Source organism: Caretta caretta, chromosome 9 (assembly GCF_965140235.1).
Source record: "Caretta caretta isolate rCarCar2 chromosome 9, rCarCar1.hap1, whole genome shotgun sequence".
Taxonomy (NCBI): domain Eukaryota; kingdom Metazoa; phylum Chordata; order Testudines; family Cheloniidae; genus Caretta; species Caretta caretta.
The window spans coordinates 14,360,894-14,379,600 of NC_134214.1; the positions used below are offsets into that span (position 1 = coordinate 14,360,894).

At 41.4% G+C, this 18,707-nt stretch overlaps 1 protein-coding gene across 3 annotated transcripts in view; it reads right to left on the minus strand.

Annotated features, from left to right (window-relative positions):
* NAALADL2 (N-acetylated alpha-linked acidic dipeptidase like 2) overlaps positions 1-18,707 on the minus strand; it is a 935,367-nt gene that overhangs the window by 882,938 nt on the left and 33,722 nt on the right. For 2 of the 3 annotated variants that reach the window (XR_012669850.1, XM_048862820.2), the window contains exon 2: positions 2,405-2,467. The exons of the other annotated variant lie outside the window; for it this stretch is intronic. The gene's annotated coding sequence lies outside the window, so the exon portion shown is untranslated. The remainder of the gene's footprint in view (positions 1-2,404; positions 2,468-18,707) is intronic. 3 annotated transcript variants of the gene reach the window in all.

Sequence of the window (18,707 nt, forward strand, 5' to 3'; positions counted from 1 at the left end):
ATCAAAGTTTGAGCTGCTGCCCATTTGCCAGATCATGGTTTGCCATGGCCTTTCTATCATTCAGGACACTATAGAAGAATTGCCTAGATTTCTTTGAGCAATACTTGCTCACATTTTTATGTTTCTCTATTTCTATTTGCATAAAAACCATTTTACTGTAACGTTAAAAGTCAAATGTTTTCTCGGGTTTGCAATTGACAGTGTTGTACATTATGGTATTTTCATCTTCTCTCCCCCCCCCCCTCCAATTTTCTTAGGTACTGTAGACTGATTCATTAGATCAGTGTGTACATATATAGAGAGAGAGAGTTTGATTCATTATATCAGTGCATCAACCTTACAATGTCCGATTATTACTATTTCATCAGTCTTTGCACTGGGAGAGATCTTTTCTGTCCTTAGTCCTGCTTCACATCTCAGATTTTCTCCTAATTTACAGGTACTGAAAGTAACAGTAAGTAGCTCACAGCATCATACCATGACTCTCTTGGAGACTCTGGTCTCAAGGACGTACTGAGCACTCAGCCCAGGGTGTCTGTCCAAGAAAACAGTTTTAAACTGTTAAGTACTTGAATCAAAAAAGAGGAAGTTACAAAAATTGTTTTAAACATAAATATTTTCAAATCTGTTTTAGGTACTTAATTTTAATTAACCAAAACGTGTTTCTTTTTAACGTAATTCCCTGGGTCTGTGAGAACCCAAACACAGCACCACTGTGCAAGTATATGAGAAAGGGGAAACTGAAACTAACTGTGAAAGTGATGCTTTTGTGTCAAAGCTTAATTAGGAAGGGACAGCTGGGGTCTTTCCCCAGTTTAAACAAACAGGACTGACAGTTATTCATGTACAAATGTGGCATTTCAGAAATAGTAGCATTTTACTGCTTTTATTAACAAAACCGAAACTAACCAAGTTATTTTCACTGACCAAGGTGAATGAAGTACAGGAAGTAAACACACCAGCATGAAAATCAAATAGCAAATCAGAAGCCTGATTATGTTTACCTTGTATAATCCAGTCTCCCACTGGACTCCGTAGGAGTTCTAGATGTACAAAAAAGGATGACTAGGACCTAAAATTCTTTCCATTTTAATAGGGTGTTCTTGGTAATAAGGGGGAAATTTCAGATGAAGTCACTTTTCTCTTGACGCCATCCTTCTAAAAAAATATATATTCTGTGGATGATGCTCTCTCACACATACACACACACACGTCTTTGTTCGAGGTAAACTTTCAAAATAGATGCAGTAGATATAGATATATTAACAGGAAACTGTTTATAATCCAATGCTACAAACACTTGCTGTTGGTTTTTTGCTTAGCACTTGAAAGTCATTGGGAATACAGTCATAAATCTTGCTCTTAGAGTGACCAGATGTCCCGATTATATAGGGACAGTCCCAATATTTGGAGCTTTTTCATATCTAGGCTCCTATTACCCCCCCCCCATCCCAATTTTTCTGACTTGCTGTCTGGTCCCCCTACTTCCTCTTGGTATTACGGTTTGTTACAAACTGTAGCTACTATACATGATTTCCATTGCACTTCACCACCAGAACACTAAACACATACAGAAAATGCATAAAGCTAGAAAACACATGTCACCCAGGTAAGGTTACATTTAAGCTCTAGCATTATGAGCCCATATACAATATCTATAGAAAGAATCATTAGCAGAATTTCAGTTGAGGTTGTCCTGGCATCGTAATTTTAGCAAAATGCATTCTGTACTTTTGATTCCTAAAAGCACAAAGTAAAGTGCAAAGAGCAAAATAACTACTTAGATATGAGCTTCATTGAAATGACAATGGTGGTCCAGAGACTCCAGAGGACTGTTTCCAATAATTCTTCAAACTCGAGTTCCAGGAAGGATTTGCATTCTTACATTATTCAGACTTTTCCAATAAAAGCCTTTTTAAATCGATAATACCCCACTAGCCTACTTATCTAGCCAGAACACATTAGGAAGAATAAGAACTTGCTCATTCTCGGATATTTACAAGCAAGGATATGCACAGCAAGAATGACTTACAGAAAAGTGCACTGTAAAAGAATTAGGCATAATATGCAACATCTGAGGGAAAGAATGTTAACAATTTAGGAATATGGCTTTAAGTTCCTTGGTAACAAAGGAAAAGTATAGCCATGTGCCTTTTATATGAATAGCATGTTGTTTCAATATATATTCCTCTGAATAATCATCACACTGATACATATTTCTGCAGGGAAGAAACAATTTATTTTGGTAACATTTTCAAATGCGTACGACTTCCTACATTTCTGATTTGCACACATTGGCAATCCTGCCTGTTGGATGCTCAAAGAGGAGAAAATAACACACTCTTTACCAATGGCCCAAACTGTTGCACAAATATTAATGAAAGGTCACAGACCGAGGTCTTACCCTGGGTCACATGAAAGAAGCCCAGAACCATCAAAAGCTATTTCCAATGTCCAACTGAGAAATCTGAAACAGAATAACAAAGACAGTTTGTGACAAAGCTGACACAGTCCTCTGGAAGGAGCAAAATCAATTGTGACATTTTTCATTTATTTGTAAATGCCTCTTTGGCAGTACTCTCACTCAAAATGACAGTTGCTTCTTACAGACTGGGGAGGTGATGGTAAAATAGAGGAATCCTGACAGTTGCTTTAATGAGATTCTGCATTAGGACCACTCTAAAGCTTTCCCCCAACAAGGAGCGTGCCCTTCACTTTCAATTTCATATTCCCCTAATTTGGAAAGCATTAACCTGTTTCAAAACCTGAAATCACCCGTCTTTAATCTGCTTCAATGTCCCATTCCCACCTCGTCTCCCTCTCATGTTTCCCATTATAAGAGGGAATCCCAAACATATATTTCAGTAAGTATAAATGGCATAAAACAACTGTTAAAATTTTGCCCCTCTTGTTCATGTTGTGCATTACCTTACTCAATGAACGGTCACATTGATGAAAAGAGGACTACCCAAGAGAAAGGTACTATTCGACTTTACTAAGAATGGCAGAATCTAGGTCTTTGTAATAAGTAGTGTCCCCATTTCTACACTAAAAACACGGTGCTGTTAAAAGTGCCTACAAGAACCATTTAGGTTACTGACTATTTTGGAAACATTTATAATCCAGGTTGGAATTTAGTATATAAGTAATTGCTGAGAGAATGAATACTTTGGAGGTAGGAGCAGAGAGGGAATCTTGATTTTTGTCGTTGACTGCAAAACTTGGACAAATTTGACAATATGGAATATTTCTTGCACTTCACTTACTCGGCTATAGCTGCAGGTTAAGACATTAAATTTCTCCAAAGAATACTTTATGCCATAAATCAAAACAGAAAATTGAGATGCTGTCCTACTTTCCTGTTTGTTACTATGCTACTGAGCTCTGACCTTGCAGCCTTTTCTCACATGAGATGTCTCCCTGAAAATAACAGGACACTACTGCATGAGCAAGGATAATTCACGGGAGCAAGGGTTGCTGGAGCCAGCCCTTCTACTCTTAGGATTATTATTATAAACACGATATCCAAAGCAATATGCAGACAAACTTTTAACTTTTCCACACTTAAGGTAGTAATTATTTTATTTCCCCTTTACACATTAATACTTCCTGAGTTTACAAAAGCAACGATCTCCAGGTCAAGCAGCACTTCCTATTATTCAATGACCAGCTGAGCTAAGAGTCTGAAGCAAATAACTCCATTAAGCCAGTCAGTAAAATTTCTAGGAAATTCCACCCCTATCAGCCATTACCCCTTAAATGTTCTATTATGACCACATAAGATGCTGTCACAACTATGCATTCTAGATTGGCACCCTGACAGTAACATACACAGCTTTCAGACATCTGTACAATTAATTCCTCCCAGGCTCTGTTTTCTTAGGGTGAACTGCCAAGGGGGACAATGTTTTTTTTTTCTTATAGTTTACTGCTCTTTTATTATGTATAAAAGCAGCTTTGATAACTTTAAAAAAAAGTATCCTGATATCAGGAATCTCATACCAGTAACAGTGCAAGGATCACACAGGAACAAGGCAAGACTTATAAGGTTCAATTTACATTCAAGGATCATGAACCTTTAAAAGACATGAATATTTAATGCATGATTACATAGGCATGCCTTTCTGCATTTCTGACAGACTGTTTCCTGGTTTTACTAAAAGACTGAGAAACTACTGGATTCGTGAAACCTGGATCGGCTGCTTTCTCAGCTTAATCTTTGTGTTTAGATTTGTCTCTTACTAAATACTCTTTCTTCAATTGGAGGAGAGGGGATATTAACTCTGCAAAAAGGAAATATTTGCTAAAACTCCACACCAGGCTTCACCAGTGATAGCAACAGGGAGAACTTTAGACAACATGTCAGCAATCCTGGGTGCTTTAAATATGGCTGGCTGAGAATTTTCTTTCTAAGCTTTTTTTCAATGGGAAATTGGGTTTTTGACAAAATGGACTTCTTTTTTTATGTCAACTACACATCTTCTCTGAATGAAAGCTGGGAAACCATAGCTCATGTTACATAAGAATGTCCATACTGGGTCAGACCAATGGTCCATCTAGCTCAGTATCCTGTCTTCCAACAGTGGCTGGTGCCAGATGCTTCAGAGGGAACGAACAGAACAGGGCAATTTATTGAGTGATCCATCCCCTGTCTTCTGGCCCCAGCCTCTGGCAATTGGAAGTTTAGGGACACCCAGAGCATGGGGTTGCCTTAGTGACCAACTTGCTAATATCCATTGATAAACCTATTCCCCATGAGCTTATTTTATTCTTTTTGAACCCAGTTATACTTATGGCCTTCACAACATGCTCTAGCAAGGAGTTTTATAGGTTGACTGTGTGAAAAAGTACTTCCTTATGTCTGCTTTACACCTGCTGCCTATTAATTTCATTGGGTGACCCCTGCTTTGGTTTGCTCTGTTCTGAGTTCTTGTGATGTCCTATTTCCACTAGCTGCAATCTACTAGATAGTCCTTTAGCATAAAGGGGGAAGTCAATACTTCATATTTCTAATGCAAAAATCACAAGCAAAACAACTTTTCCATATACAAAAAATCTGAGGTTATCTTTATGCATCACAAAGAAGCAACAAAAGCCTTGTGCCTTAACTGTAATGGCCCAATGCACTATTGCTCAATCACTCCCTTTTGCCAATTCATTTGTTTTAAAGACCTTTTACTTTGCAAAATCTGGCCAATATTTTCAAAAGTGACTAGTGATTTTGGGTGCCTTAATTTTTAGGGTGTCCACCTGGAGCCTGATTTTTTTAAGTATGGGTGCTCAGCACTTCCTGCTAAATGTTCCTTTAAAAAGTGTATCAAATTGGGCACCCCAAATTGATGCATCTAAAATCACTAGTCAATTTCAAAAAATTGTAACCTTTGTATTTAGGTTTGTCTCTTACTAAGTATTCTCTCTTCAGTGTAATATGAAATTTTATACAATATGTAATGGCCCCAATACCTCATTCCATGAGCACCTAAAATTCCTGTGGAAATTAATGTGAATGTGGTAGGTGCAAGAGTTTCAGGACTGCCCTGGATTCTGGGCCTGACAAAATCTAGAATATTTTAAAACAAAGAAATATAGTGCATCTGAAAACAAGCCTTCTGTGGCAGTTTCTTGTTCTTAATATCTATACTCAAAGCTCAAAAGGCACTTCATATTTCATTTCTAGAAATATATAGTTACTCATAGCAACCTTTTAAATTTCCATTGAAAGCATAAAGAGCCAGATTCTGATCTCAGTTCCAGCCACTGAACTTCATGGAAAATAATGAAGTTACTCTGGATTTACACCAGTGGAACAGAGATCAGAATTTTAGTCCTGTGGAACGCTACATCACAATGCAGACAGGTGATCCAGAGGCACAGTGGAGCAATAATGATGAACATCACATTCTAGAGGGAGTATAAATTTTAATGATGTCACTCATAAAATCCACATTTTAAAGGTTACGAAACAGAAGCAAGCTTATAAAGAAAGCACACACATTATTCAGGGATGTTGTTGAGTGCCTGTTCTTCAGTTACTTTAAGAATTAACATCCTGTCCCTCAGTAAAGAACTGGAATACACTGTACTTTCCCGCATGTGGACAGAAAGAAAAACACATGAGAGTTGAGCAAATAACGTGTAACAAATCATTCGTACCATAATAATGTGTAACAAATCATTCTTTTTTTCTGCTAACAGAATGCCCACAGCCAGAGTGCAGATTTCTCCACTTTATTTGTTATTGATCAAGTGTGTGTGTTTGGCCAAATTATTTTAGTCTGAGGAGTGATCATGAATATATAAAACTGGAGCTGTGATGCTTAGTTGTGACTCGTCAGGTAAGCCACATGATATCGTTCCTCTTCCCTGACTGTGTGCATCAGCATCTGGTGTGAATACCTGCACATGCAAATTTCACATTCAGTTTCTATGATTACCTGCAGATGAACAAATATGTCTGCAAACGTGATCACGTGAATGTTCACAGAAAGTGAATACGACAGGGACGTGAGCGTGACTGAAGCAAGTTCATTTTACAAATTAACAATATTAGCAGCGTTTTTTTCATTATTTGCCAAGCTCTAGCATGCAAACCTTATTGCGTCAGGGGGAGGGTAGTGCTCACCTAGTCAGCATTAACAGCTAGTCTGCTACAGCTATTTGCCAGAGAATTTCAGACCTTCTAACGCAGCTTGCTGTATGAAGCATCCTCTCCCCAGTCTTCACTTACTCCTGCCAGGCACCTCCCCCTCAATTCCAAATTGGGGCCTTTCCAACTATTTTTCTGCCTCTCTGCTTATTTCACTCTGTACAGTGGCAGGAGCATCTGGCCTTTGGACAAGAAAAGAAACAAACATACAGCAGATCTTTTACAGGCCAAGATTTTAAAATATAGGAACTTGATGGCTCCCAAGTCCATAAGTCAGGCTCGTAAGAGTAAATAACATAATTTTCAAAAATGCTGTGTGTCCAACTGTTCTCATTGATTTCAACAGGAGCTGTTCGGGGCTCAGCAAATTAGAAAATTCCAATCACCTATTTAGGACCCTAAATCTGGATTTAGGGTCCTGTTTTTTTAAAATATGGACAGGTGGGTTTTTTTCTAATTTTAAAGAGAAGGGAAAAAATGCCCTGAACAGTCTACATTATTTTCTACTTTGAAATATTTTTTTGCAGTTTAAATAGATTTGACAATTTTCCTGTTTCTTTTTTACGCACAGAGATTTAAATACACACACACACACACGCACACCATCTAATGGCCAACACATTCGGGATTGAGCCTCGAGAGCTAAAAGCATGGGATGGTACAGCAAGAGCGGAAAAATCAAGCCTTTTCAGCAGAAGCTGTAACAGCCCATATCGTCTGTGGATCAGCACAGAAGGAACCTGTAAAACACACACACACACACACACACACACACACACACACTGTTAAAATGAAAAATTTGTGATAAAATTCTAACCCAAACTCAGGTGACTTGAGTTGACAGTCATTTCCCATAGGTTTGTACAGCATAAAGCACAACCGATCTTTCTGGACTCTAGCAGTTACCGCAGCAACAACATCGAAAACGTTTATGTAAATGTTAGCAAATACTATGTGCATGGCATGCCATGTTTACATTTTATTAAAATCTACCACTAATTAGTAGTGTACTGTATGAGAAAATAGGCTCATCCTATTTTGTTTTCATAAGACAAGTGTATGGAAAATTGGTGAGATTTGAGGATCCTTATGGGGGTCAGGTGTACGACTTTTATTTTAAGGTAGGCACAGAGTCAAATTCAGCATGGACATACACCCCACGAAACCTGAGTGAAGTCAACGGGATGGCACTGGGTGTATGTCAGACAGAATTCAACCTTCTGTGAATAAGTTAGAGTTGCCTTAACATGTCTTGTTTTCAACAACAGAAGAAAAATAATAACTTAAATTTGGCCTTTCTCCCCACAGTTTAAGTTGCGATCTATCCAAGTCACATGACACTTATGGGTTGGTAGCTTCATACAATTTGCTCATTCGACCCATATCTCTGGCCTCAAGTGTCTGAAGCACACACCAGTTCAATATACACATCATGCTACAGGTGGCTGAATAGGAGATTTTGAAATTTAAAATGTTTGATTCGTTTTCCTCTAATAATTCCATGCTAATACACCTGTGAGTCACACTGCTTTCTATCCTGTGATCTACTCATAAACCATCAGACTGAGTCTGAGAGGTTGGGTGTTAAGGTATCGTTTTTATTAATCTAATTGCAGCTATACTTAATAACTGGCCTATAAGGACAATAGTAACATAGTACATTTTACATGGCCTGGTATTTAAAGTGGTGACTTTGGGCTAATGAGCCACCATTTATATTGAACCTTGACACTCTTTTTGTTCTTCTAGTCCACAAACGATTTCACCAACTTTACCGGATTTTGTCAAACTCAGAAAAATTGCACTGGTTGAATGGTTTTTTCACCTTTTCCAGTTAATTATATATCTACATCCCCCTGGCTACCTGAAAGACTGCCTCTCTTTGTGTATGTCTACACTGCATAGCATACCCAGGTCCATGTACCATGCATGAGAGCCTGTGCCTGTGAGCATCCACACTGCATTGGTGTGCACGCCTATACCCTGACAGGTACATCCATACTGGTGATGTGCTGACACTTGTCTGATGCTGTGGCTTCTGGAGGTGTATCCCAGGGTTCTTAGCATGTTACTAACTGTAGCTACTTTAGGTTTTGGTTCATGGTGCACTGGGGGAAGAATTTGCCCCGCAACACTTGTGCAGAAGTGCTTTTAGTCCACCAACACATTCAACCAAGTCCTTTCTGGCTCTGAACGCTCCTTGCTACCGGAGACAGGCCATGGATCCAGCACTGATAGATCTTTTTCTGCTAGTTCAGGTTTCAGAAGAGTACCTACTAAACACTGGTGGACATGTTGGCAGTAGTTTCTGTCCTTCTGAAATCAGTTCCCATAGGTGGATCCAGACATAACAGCAATGGCCCACGTGATTGAGCTGATGCTTGCTGCAATGGCTGAAGATTTCCCACATGGAGACCAGCATTTCTGGAACAGGACCACAATCAGACAGGTGGACTGTATCATCATGCAGAGCTGAGCTGACCAGCAGTAGCTGCAGAACTTGCATGAGGAAGCAGACCTTCATGGAAGTATGTGAAGATCTTAGACCACTGTAACGCTGGCCATCAGCAGCAATGCTCCAGCTAACAGCCTCTTGGTTACAAGGGAGGCATGCTGGAGTAAGACATTTTCTGGGAGGAATCCTCAAGTTTGACATGAAGTTCCCACCAGAGCATTAGTGCGTTGACCTTCAGAGTATACTGCAAAGCTAATTTCTTCTCCTGGATGGAGCAGATTGAGGGCTAAGGGCTGGCTGTTAAGAGAGGCTTTATGTATGGTGGATAGGTTGTTGGCGTATTTTTTGACAGATGCATCAACATTAGAGAGGAAAGGTAAATCTTTTATCAATTATATTTATCTTATTATTATGCTTTAATGTGAGCTGTGGAGCCGTGGATGGATGATTGATTTAAAAATAATTTAAAGAAAAATAAATATGAAAAATGGAGATAATGAAAAGAGACCCTCACTTGGTCTCTACTGAGGCTGACAAGACTGTCAGACAGGGCTTTATCAATGGGAATATTCCAATTAATATCCAGGGGGTGCTGGGACTAGGAGTGCTGGGGGTGCTGCACTTCCTGTCTTGAAGTAGCAATAACAACCCAAACACATGGTTTCTGCCTTCGGCACCCCCACTGTAAAAATTGTTCCAGCACCACTGCTAGGGGCTTTGGATCAGGCCTTTAATGCTAGTTATGGTGGTTTGTACATGAGGGACACTTATCCATTGGGCACTACATTGAAGTTTGCACAGGACAATGAATAGCAATTCAGTGGTTATGAAGCTATCCCTCACTGCTGATCTGCATTGACTTTAAACCTGTAACCTTGCATCTGAAGGCTCTGTTTCCAATTACCAGTCCCCTGAGCCAGTCAGTGCCTTGTAAAATCAGCTATTTAAAATATATATATATATATATATATATATATCAATCAGAAAGGCTGCATTACAACAACTGCATAGTACAGGCGGTCTCTCACAAACCTTTACTTCCAAATACCAAAGTTTTCTATTATACCATCTCGCAACTTCAGGATTTTTGCCTGTAACCCCAGAAAGGCTTCATTGTGTTCTTGTAAGTAATCTATAACCATTTGCTTGTATTAAGTATCCAATCTTTATTTTCCTTAGGAAATAACTTAAAAAGAAAATGAACAAACATTTGATAATTCATGTAATGGTTAACTTTAGATAAGATACATAATTGTGCTGCTGCAAGATATTAGGACTTTCCCATGGGATAGAAATGTCTTGGCAATTCAAGAATAGCAAAGTCAAATGTAAGATATAAGCTGTTTTTTTTTTCCTGGATGGGATAAATATAATTTCTCACAGCAGTGTATATCTCTCTTAAGCCTCAGGTGGTTTTAAGTTAATGAGATTAGTTCCAGCAGGCAGTGAAATCCCATGAGATAGGATTTATATTTCATCAGTTTTCACTTCATCCAGCAAGTACAGTGTAGTCAATCTTTGTGTCATTCTGTTATTGTCCTGGCTTGGGTCTTGTTTTCAAACTCAAACCAGGCTAAAGCTGTTCATAACTTTGACATGAAAGCTTAAGCAAAATGTAAAGAGCATGTTTTAATGTTTAGGGCAAAGAAAAGGAGAAATCCTTAATCCTTTCCTCCAGACTGTGATTTTATTTTACGTATATAAATTATTATATGTTAATGTGTCTGTATTTAAGGGCTTTAGTGCAAATATAAAAACATAAGCAATGAGATTGTATTGGAATAAAAATTAATTTCCATCATTCTTCACAAAAATTCTCCTTTTAATAAGAAATAAAAATAAATGTGATAGGTTATCGTTCAATGCTACTGGAGGGGAAAAACAATACTTTTTTTATAATATGGTCATTATGAAGGTAGACATTAAAATAAAAGGATAGGAAATTGGCAAGCTCAATAGAATTACCTTGTATGCTTCCTGCCCAAGTTGGTAGTAACCAAAATTTGTTCCCATCTGACCCTCCAGTTCCCAGGGCTCTTCCCCAAAGTGGTGCACAAATGACACTCCTATTGCCAGTCTCAACAGCAAAACCAATAGTTAATAGGCATGGACACTAAACACTGCTCTCACCCAGGGCCATCCCTAGCTATTTTGGTGCCCTACGCAGCCCCCTCCACGGTGGGATGGGGGGGCTGGCCCCAGGCCTCCACAGGTGGGAGCAGGGGGGCCTGGCCCAAGGCCTCTGTGGGGGACGGGGCTGGCCACTTCCTGCGGGAAGTGGAGTGACCCAGCTCCAGCCTGCTCCGCTCCCCTGGCTCCCAGCCACGCCGCCAGCGAATGCTGGGGGGAAAGTTCCCCCGCCTCCCGCAAGCCTGGAAGTCGGGGAGAACCACCCCCCAGCAGCACAGCAGGGAGCTAGGGGAGCGGAGCAAACTGGGGCCGGGTTGTTCCACTTACTATGCGGTGAGTGCAGGGTCGGGCCTGGCTGCAATCTTCAGGGGAGTAGGGGCGGAGCAAGGGCGGGAAGAGGCGGGGCTGGGGCGGAGAAGGGTGGAGCAAGGGCGGAGGCCTGCGGAAGGGCCGGAGCAGGGGCTGGAGCAGCACATCCCAAATTTTCTGGTGCCCTACGCAGCTGCATGCTTTGCGTATGGGTAAGGACAGCCCTGCTCTCACCCCAGCTGTTCTCTCCATGCCAGGGATGAGGAACATTGATAAGCCACAGTGGAGGGATTCAGGCAGCTTGCACTGCCGGTACAGTACATGTTTGATATTTAAATACTGACTTTTCAGCTTCCGGGGCTCTTAACCTGGCAGCGTGGAATTTGCTGCACAGGGCTAAAATGAAGGACAGATAATGAAAATGATTTATAAAGCCTGGTCTACACTACAGTTAGGTCAACGTAAGGCAGCTTACGTCGACCTAATTATATCAGTGTCTACGCTACAGCCTTCTCCCGCCCTACTACACCGACATAACATCCCCACCTCCGTAAGAGGCACAGGGCTTATGTCAGGTGATGACAGTGTCTGCCTAGACACTGTGTTACTTACATCAGCTTTTAGCTCTCCTGTCAATTTCACGGCTCCAGCAGAACTGTGAAATTGACAAGAAAGCTGGACAGCTAGAGCTCAGCTGTCCCCTGCTCCCCTGGAGAGCTGGGCCACTAGACCCCGCTCCCAGCTTGGAGCCAGGGTGAGAAGCCCAGACAGCTGGACCCCGCTCCCGGCAGGTTGGGGGAGGCTGTAGAAAAGCCAGTGCTGCATGGGGCCTTAGAGAGCTCTTTCCCTATACAGTACAAGAATGACAAAAAGGAGTGCTTCTTTCTCTCTCTTTCAAAATAAAATGCATGGGCCTAACATGCCCAGTACTTCACAGTAGTTTTAGGCTTTTTTCCAGGAAGCAGCCTGATTAAGCTACATATGCCGGTAGCCTAGAGAGGGATCTATTTTTACCACAGTCGTTTAACTTCAAAATACAAAATAAATCCATTTATCCAAGCAAAGGACAAGTCTAACATTCCAGTATGCCCATCTCCAGGCTGTCACAAAGGAAAGCATGTTTGCATCAGTTTTAACTTACAGAGCTGGCTTTAAAGAAAAAAAAATGCTTTATGGTTTGCACTCATGCAACTACTTAATCTTTTCCTTTTGTGCCAGATCTTTCTCTTATTCCTTCATCTCACTGTAAAAATGTTAAAATGTTTTCCTGTTTCAGCCTCCTGCATTACACATAGCAGACAAGCGTCTCTTGTTATGTGGGTCAAGTCCAATGCCCCCTCTTTACAAGAGGTGGGGCTCGCTATATTGCAGCCTTCAGCTAGACCAAGTTGAAGAGGAAGCTGCCAGAAATGAAACACAGGGATGACTTTTCAAAAGGAGTGAGGCCCAGTTTCCCTATTTGCAGGCTCACTGGACTAGATCCTTGTTGACATAAATCAACATAGCTTACTTGACATGAAGCAATGCCAGTTCATGCAAACTGAGGAGGAGGTGCTCAATACTTGACCACAAATGAACTACAAGCACAAATCTGAGGACTTGAAAACACAACTATCAGACTTGTGGCCAGAGTCAGGTAGACAGAGGTGCAAATATTCCTACTGACGTATATTTCTGTGGGTGCAAACTGTGATGGCAAATATTGAGGCTGCCCTTCTGAAAACGTACCCCATAATGTCTCCTATCTGTAAATGTACCCCATAATGTCACTATCTGTAAATGATTGGCTAACAGAGATAGTCCCCCAAGTTTAAGCCATTGAAAATTTACAGTATTTCAAAACCTTATCAAGCAAGTGCATCAACACTGATTTCAATTAAATCCAACAAGCAAATATAATTCCAACAATATGAAAATGAACTGCCAGGGTAATTGTTCTGGAAGTGCTTCAATTATAAATGTCATGGAAATGCCTTACGCTTTCTGTTGGCATAAGAAAGCTTGTGTGGTAAACCCAGAGAGCCCCTTATGTGCACTTTAATAATCAGCAGATGATCTTCAAAAAAAGAGAAGCTTCTTAAACAGGAATATAAAACTTCTCCCTCCTCCCTGGAAGTTACAAACTTACCAGAACATAGATACATTTTCAGATGTATGTACAGGGCTGTGTTATCAAAAACAAGTGTTACTGTAAATAAAACACAGCCTGCAAGATGCTTCCATATATTCATAGATTTTAAGGCCAGAAGGGACCATTATTATCATCTACTCTGACCTCCCACATAACGCAAGCCCAGTAACTTCTGCATCAAGCCCATAAGTAATAGACTGAGCAATGCATTGCCACAAATAATTCTTTCTTTTCAAGAGGTGCTTGTTTATATTGTCCAAATATTTGGTAAGATGTTAGCTCATCAACAGAACTATACATCTGTATTTAAAAGTGTCATTTCAAGGCCTATTAAGATCGCCTAGTCTGATCTCCTGAATAACGCAGGCCAGTGAGTTTCACCAAGTGAAAATACCTGCTTTAACCTTATCGTGCCCACCTCTGCCTGAGGTCAGCTGCCCCTTTGCAGTTTTTCATTCAGAATCAGACTGTGACTAGTTCCTGCACAATTGCCCAAGGTGGCTTCCCTATTGAGCCCCCATGCAAGGACCAGCCATCACAGTGTTGAGAAGACCGTACTTTGCTAATGGGCATTAGTTGCCTGAAAAGGGTCAGGGTCCTGGCCCCACCCACAAAGGCTAACAGAGCTGGGCTGATGGAGGGGAGCACATGCATCCTCTTCCAGGGTAATGGAGCTACAGCTCTGGGATGGAGGGGAGTTCATGAGTCAATCCGGATGCACAGCTCTTCTGTACCTCCCATTCTTCCAATTTGCACAACTATGGCCACAAACGCCAGAATTTAGTCCATAGATTGTAAAGTCCTTGGGGTAAGGACCTATCTTTGGTTAGCACTCTTCAGGTATCCTTCACATCTATGGAGCTGTATAAGTGAACATAAGAAAGCTGTGCTTTTAAAAGATCTGGTTCTACCATCCCCTCCCATGGAAAACCATACAAGCCCCCCACCACGCACCCCCTAAAAAAGGGGCGTCAGCCTCCACAAGTTCGGTCTGCTATCACTAAGGGAAGGGATCTGTAACTCCATGGAAGGGACAGACAATTAAGCCTTCATACTATGTGGAGCCCAAGAATCTAGGGAAAATAATTAACATCCATCCATGTGTAGATAAACCCCCTTTCCATGCTATATATTTGGGTTCTTCTGTGTCTAGATTTTGATCTCCTTAATTTCATCATTTAGTTTTGCTAAACTAGAGGTCTCATTGAAGGCACATTTAGGTGTAAAGGGACCCAATTCTCATTTACATTATAGCCACTTTACACCATCTTACTTTTGAAGCGTAAAGGGGTCTAAAAGTGAGACTGGATGACATTTTACAAGCACTTTAAGGCTTCTTCACTCATCGTCAGAGCAGTGTAAAGTGGCTTTGGTATAAATGAGGATCAAGCCCTATAGCAGGGATCTCAAACTCAAATCACCACGAGGGCCACATGAGGATTAGTACATTGGCCCAAGAGCCGCATCACTGAAACCTTTTCATACAACGATACAAAACTACAGTCAAAAATGAAAAAAATGAAGAGTACTGTAGTATGCTATTAAAAGTCAATATATTAACTTTTTTTTAATGTAATGCAAAGAGGGGTTTTAATAAAATATAAACACCTGTAACTATTCCTTATGTGGTCAGTAACACTGATGATCTACACTAGCAGTGTAGCAACACAGCTGTAATAGCAGGAACTTTTTAAAGTAACTATTCATACAAACTATGTTGCCACTTTTAACAAACATTTTTCCCAACTACTCACAGCAAAGAATCATACATACTGAACTTCATACCTCAGACTGCTTGTCTAGCCTATGAGGCCGCACCCTTTCCCTGCCCGCATTCCAACCCCTTTCCCAAAGTCCCCACCCCAACTCCGCCCCCTCTCTGCCCCTATTCCAATCTCTTCCCCAAAACCCCACCCCGGCCCTGCCTCTTCTCCGCCTCCTCCCCTGAGCACTCCATGTCCCCGCTCCTCCACCCTCCCTCCTGGAAAGTCCTAAGCACCGCCAGGGAAACGCTGGGAGGTAGGCGGAAGAGCCGGGGACACGGCGCGCTCGGGGGGGAATGGAGGAGCGGGGGAGACGGGAGCTTGGCTGCCGGTGGAGTCAGCGACTATGGTGGGCCGCAGGAAATAACTCCACGGGGGGTCACATGTTTGAGACCCCTGCCCTATAGCCTCAAAGGAAAAGTTGGATGAGGAGATTCTGCTCTGGCACGAGCACTAAGAGACACTGGTATTTGTTGGGTTAATTATCCAGTTCTTCATAGAACACACTCTGCCTGTTAGCTGTATTAAAACCATTGGCAGTGTTGTAGCTGTGTTGGTCCCTGGATATGAGAGACAAGGTGGGCAAGGCAATATCTTTTATTGGACCAACTACTGTGGGTGGAAGAGACAAGCTTTCAAGCTTCACAGAGGTCTGGAAAATGTAACTAGACGGTTACAGCCCAAATACAAGGTGGGACAGATTGTTAAGCATACGGAGTTAACACGTGTTGCGAGAACCCACTTAAAATGAAGTTGTATGTAGCGACCAGGGCAGCTACAGTAATAGATAGTTTCAAACTGGATTATGCGATAGAAACTGATACCCAAAAACTTCTGTGCTCTTTTTGCTTTGTGACTATTCTAAAGCTAAACTACTTTGTGGAAAAAGGGAAGAAAAATAAAGTTATAGCGAAAGCACTGAGGTTGAAGTCCCATGCTTGCATTTTTGTTCCTAGGACTGGAGGTCTGCCTGTCACTACTGTCTTGATATGTCAAATGAAGGCTCTACAGCGGGGCAACAGATCAACCTAATGCTTTAGAGGGGCCTTATTTGGGATAGGAGAGAGCTGCTGGCACAAAGATGATCTATATGAACAAAGACAGGCTACACGAGTTTGAGGAAATGTGGAACCTTTTAGAGACAGTTTTTGGTAGAAGATAAAGAGACAGAGAATGAAATGGACAGATTGTCAAGAGACTTAATTTTTTTTTTTTTTTTGGATTTTACATGTACTTTAACAAGTATTGATTGATACATTCAGAGTTTCATTGCAGCAAGCATTAGATTAGGACTACTGAACTAACTTGATACATTGTATGACAGCTGGAAAAATTAAAAAGCTTTCAAGCTGTGATCCTGTCAGATCTCAGAAGCTAAATAGGGTCAAGGCATACAAGTAATTGGATAGGGAATTTCTACTAAAACCTAGATGTTGCATGTAATAGTAATAGGGATTCAGTGCAGTATGAGTCCCTATTGAACCAATGCCCAAGGCAAAGTCTGCTGGAGGTGCTGCCTTTTCAGGATAAGACTGAAATCCAAGTTCTAACCACTGTGATCTTTAACAGTCCCACACTGCACTTTTTGCAAATGATAAATTGTTGACTCTGTTGTGCTGGCACAACTCCAGACAAGGGTGTGGAGGGTAGAAATATCTTCGTCTATCTTCACTTTGAGGGTTCCCTCTGCGCACACACACACACACTTCTCACACTCCCACGTCAGGAAGGAAGGTGGGTATCAAATGCCTCAGTAGCTCAGATTTCAGAGAACTGTTTCCATGGGACCAGAATCCCACATGTGGGTAGGGCCAGAGGTAGCAGGTGAACTATGGGTGCAACAAGAATGTACTTCCCCCCCCACCCCCCACCCCACCCAACACCTACAGACAACTTCACCCAAAAGGCAACATAGCCCAGTCTGTTCTTCATTCTCCACGTCCACCCCTCTTTGGAATGAAACCTCCTTCATGAGCAGGTCCCATGGCAGCAACTACAGAGCTAAGCTTTCTGTAGGTCCTTATCGTGTGTTAATCTGCAACTAGCCCACATAGTCAAGAAACATATGAAATGTGAAATGTAACCTCTATATTCTGAATGACACTATTAGGTAAATATTATCAGATCCTCATTCCCAAGGTGATATGTTGCTCCAGAAGCCACTAGGTCAGATCCACCCCTTCCTCTCCTCCCCCACATCTTTCCCCACTCCAAGTTCTGTTACAGTGACTTTATGACTGCCATGAAAGATAGGCTTTCCACTTCACCACTGTGGAAATGATTTCTGCAGCCTATCTTAAATAAATAAGCTGGAACCATGACTTACTTCTTAGTCGAGAAGATAGATAACCTTGAATATTAAACTTTACCTGCCATTTCCTTGATCTTGACTTGCCATGACAAAGGTAGAGAGCATCCTCATCTGCAAATTACTAAAAATAATCAGCTGCAAGATGTGACCTTGGATGGAGCAATGTTAAATTGGCCAGCAAATTTTTTCTGAGGCATCACTGTTATTAACCTGCAATTTTTTCATTTCAGTCTGCCACTGATGCTTGGCAGGTTATAATTTTTCATTTTCGCACTTGGTTGAACCTCACTGAAGTAGAGATTATGGAGATAGTGGTGGAGAATTTTTACAAAGGGATTTTTCCCCTTTCACTCCTTCACATCAGGATACAAATACAAAACAGGTTCTCTTTTTGAGGTGGTTTATCAGCGAGGCGTAATGGGACTGATGCTTTAAAAAGTAATGGCCTTGTAGCACTGCAATGCTAAAAACTGCTCCTATCCTATTCCAAAACTCATCAGCCTTCCAAACTGCTGTAGGTCAGGAGCAGTCTATCTCTAGCTGTGGAGAGAGAAGGATCTGGCTGCCTGGGAGCTCAGGGTACCAGGAGTAGAGCAGTGCTGGGGAAAGGGAAGCGGAGGTGGGGAGCTCCAGCCTGGCAAATCCCCAGGCTGCGGCCTTGCTAAAAGCCAAAGCAGCTACTGGGGTTGAAGTAAATTCTCCCGGTACCTCCTTATCACAGATTGTCTGGGTTTTCTTTTCCATACAGTGCTTTTCTAACGGTCCAGTACTTTATCCAATGAAGGGAACTCAAACATAGTAAAGGGCCCATTTATCTCCAAACATCTTCACTAGTCCCAGAGTCTCAGTCCCTTTCATACTTCCCAGATTTCCATCTTTGTCAGTCCAGCAGATGCAATGAACAGCTTCTCCCAATACTTCAGTTTGGAACAACACCTCCCATTTTAACTTCCCCATGTAAC